Source organism: Tupaia chinensis, unplaced genomic scaffold, assembly GCF_000334495.1.
Source record: "Tupaia chinensis unplaced genomic scaffold, TupChi_1.0 Scaffold143596_1, whole genome shotgun sequence".
Lineage (NCBI taxonomy): Eukaryota > Metazoa > Chordata > Mammalia > Scandentia > Tupaiidae > Tupaia > Tupaia belangeri.
The window spans coordinates 242533-246029 of NW_006203442.1; positions in this window are offsets into that span (position 1 = coordinate 242533).

A 3497-nucleotide genomic window follows, 5' to 3' on the forward strand; every position below is an offset into this window, starting at 1 on the left:
GGAAACGTCAGGGCTGCCGGGCGGGGGCCGGTTCCGAGCCCGAGGCTGTGCGGTCCGCTCTGGGGGGAGCCCGGGCAAGCAGGACCCGTGCTGTGTCTAGGAGGGCGGCCCAGAAGTCGCAGACCGACGCTCAGATGGACGGACCGGCCTCCCACGCCCTCCGAGAGACTCCTCACCCCACCCGCGCGCGGCGCCAGGCCCGCTTTCCTTTGTTACCGGGTTTCCATAGCAACCGCGGAGCGCGAGCGCGGAGTCAGATTCCGGGCGGGAGCCGCCATCCCGCTCCTCCAGCGAGCTCGACGCGCCGGCCCCAACACTGTCTGTGGTGCTGAAGGCTCCGCGGCGCAGGGCCGCAGTCCAGGGGTGCGCCCCGCGTGAGCGTCCGCGCCCAGGGCGTCCGCCCCAAGCACTCCCATGGGGTGACAGGATCGGCGAGGGCGCTCCTGGGGGTCACGTCACTCCCCTGCTCCCCACTGCATGGGACTCCTGACCCCGCGCCCCTTGAGACCCAGGACTCGGGGTGGGGGCCTCCGACTTGCAGGTACCTGGCCCCAAAGCACCCCATAGGCAGGAGAGGGATCCTGGGATCAGACCAGGTCACCCACCCTGCCACTCAAAGGGGTCCCTAGGTCCAGCCCACCTCTTGGCAGGGGCCTGCCTGACCGCACTCACCTCTCCCTGCCCCAGGCATGGGACCTCAGGACCCACACAGGCCCCTCCCTGGGGCTCTGCCTCCTCTAGACCCCTCCTCTGAGCTCCCACCCAGGGGACCGACACATCCCAAACCCCAGTGACCAGGCCCAGGCCAGTGTGGACAGCTGACTCCAGAGGCTTCCCACCTGGTCTTTAAGGCCGTGGGCCCAGCTTGTCTGCCTGGGGCAGCCGCCCAGGAGCCTCTGCCACCTCTCCCAGCCCCTGGTGCCAGGCGAATGAGCAGGCTCTGTCCCAGCCTTCGGCCATGTGTCCACTGTGGCCGTTCCCTGGACTGGCTCCCTGGCACCCCTCCTTGTACACACACCCTGCAGGCACTGCTGTTTCCATGGCAACGACAGCCTAGGAACATGTACCCCCTCTGAGCTGACTGACCAGCCTGACCAGCTCCCGGCTACACCTCTGGACCCCTTCCAGCCAGGCCTCCGCCTGTCTCCTCCTGGGCAGGGTGGCCAGTGCTGGGCCCCTGCAGCCGCTCACAGCTGTCCTCAGGGCCCACTGCCCCTCGGGCCGAGGGCCCGCCCCTCCAGCTCTGCTGAGAGCCCCTGATGCTTGCAGGGGCTGGAGGCCAGGCCGGTGGGTGGGGTCTCCTGAGGGACCTGACCCAGGAGGCCCCGGTCTTGCCTGAAGAAAGAGTGGTGGGGGGCCCTAAAGGGCACACAGCAGTGGCCAGATGCCTGGGGCAGGAGTGTGCCCCACACAGTCACACCCCTGAGCAGAGGCTCCCGGTGCCGCAGGGCTGTTCTGGCCCAGATCGGTGGGTGCTGAGCAGCCCGGAAAGTGCTGGGTGTGGGGCACGGGCGTGGTGGGGCGGATGAAGCTGGTGCCAGGGCCCCCACTCCCCGCAGCCTGTACCCACACCCTTTTGCCTTGTTTGTTTAGCTATGGGGCATGTGTGCTCCCTGGAGACAGAGACAGAGGGAGAGGGAGAAAGCCCCCAGGGGGACGGCCGTGCCTCAATCCATCTGCCTCAGGATGTTGGGCACGCATGCGCACACGCCCAATGTTTGTCCAGCCGCTGGGTCCGGGATTTGAACCATGCACTTGGCCATGTGGGATCCAACCACCTTCACCACAACACTGTCTGGTCCTACTTTCTTGAGTTTATTTATTACTGCCCTGAGCAACAGACAGAAGCATCCCCACCAGGGTGCTGACGCTGCCCTCCACCAGCTCCACAGCCCCGGCCCAGGGCACACCCGCGCCTTGTGAAGGGTCTCTGGATGCAAATCCGGAAACTTCAGCACGGTCTGTCCAAGTGCCCTCTCACCCGTTGTTTGTAGGCACTGGCCCAGACTCCCGAGCAGCTTGGGGTGGTAGCCACACAGCCTAGGTCCCACCCCAGAGGGCTTTCTGCAGGAGGGGCCAGGGGTGACAGGCAGCTGACTGGTCAGCACCTGGCCTATAGTAGACATAGCTGCAGGGACGTCTGGTGGGGAGAGAGCCCTGGGGTGGGCACAGGGGACCCTGATTTCTCAGGGCCTTCCTGCCCTTGAGGACACCCCCCAGCCCACATGGAGCATCCCCAGGAAAGGACTGGACTTGGGAGGGGCTGCAGAAGGGCTGAGGCCAATATCTCCGGGCCAGGTCAGGGAGGAGAGGGGCACTGAGTGGGCCGGGCGAGCCGGGCCCAGCCCACCCAGCAGGGGCTCCTGTCTTTCTCCAGGTCAGGGTTCAGCCTGCAGAAGAGTGCTCCAGATGGATACCCGGGGCAGGGCCGCAGGCAAGGCCTGGCTGGGGCGGCAGGGTGGGAGAGGCGGTGACACTGGGAGGGTGGGAGCTGCAGCCCTTTCCAGCACTCAGGCCCGCTACCCCACATGGCCCGGCCACGGGGCAGCCGAGACACCCTCATGCCCTTATCTCTACCCACAGTCGGGAGTTTCTATTTTAATTCCTGGGCCGAGATGTCAACACCTCACGGGGCGCCTGGGTGGAGTGGGGGGCAGGAGGCAGAACGCAGGGAGGGGCAGAGGAGTGCACCCTGGCCCAGCCAGGGGCCTTGGCTGCGAGGCCGTCCCTCGAGCCGCCCTCTGGGCCACCAGGCCTGCACTGGTCTCAAGGCCTGCCTGCAGGGGTGCAGGGAAGCAGACAGAGGCAGGGTTTCTGAGACCAGCCTTGCCGAAATCTGAGTAAATTCTTGCTATGGGAAGGGTACGTCCTGAAGCTTGCACAGACTGACCGCTGTGCCACACCCTGCCAGGCGCAGGGCCGTCTCTGTCCAGCATGGGAGCAACCTAAGGCTGGCCCCGCCAAGGACCCGGATGCAGCCTCGGGCAGCTCCGGGGTGGCTGGGGAGTCCCAGGGCCCTGCGGGCAGCAGGCCTGTGGGATGGTAAGGGAGCCCAGCCCGAGCCTGGTGGCCGTGGGGTCCACGCAGTGCTCGCCAGACTGGGCAGTGGCCATCCCATTCGAGGGCAGGCCTGCCCAGCGCGGGCACCAGACACCAGTCTCCAGTCTCAACTGCCAGGGGGCCAAGGACCTACGATGGGAAATGCAAGACGGCACCAGCTGGGGTTTTCTTTTTATGAGTTTTTTTTGGTTTGTTTTTGTTTAATATGAAAATTACTTGAAAAGACAAGGGGCCAACCCCGCCAGGCAGCTCGGCCACACCGATCCTAACATTCCAGGTGTAAGTTACAGAGCAAGTTCATCTACAAAAAAAAGTAATAAAAATAAAATTTAAAATGGCACCTTCAACAGAACACAACGAAACCTCAGGGCCCGGCCTCCGGGAGAGGCCCCGGCTCTCTGCTCCAGCCAAAAAGTAAACACAAAGCTGAAAACGAC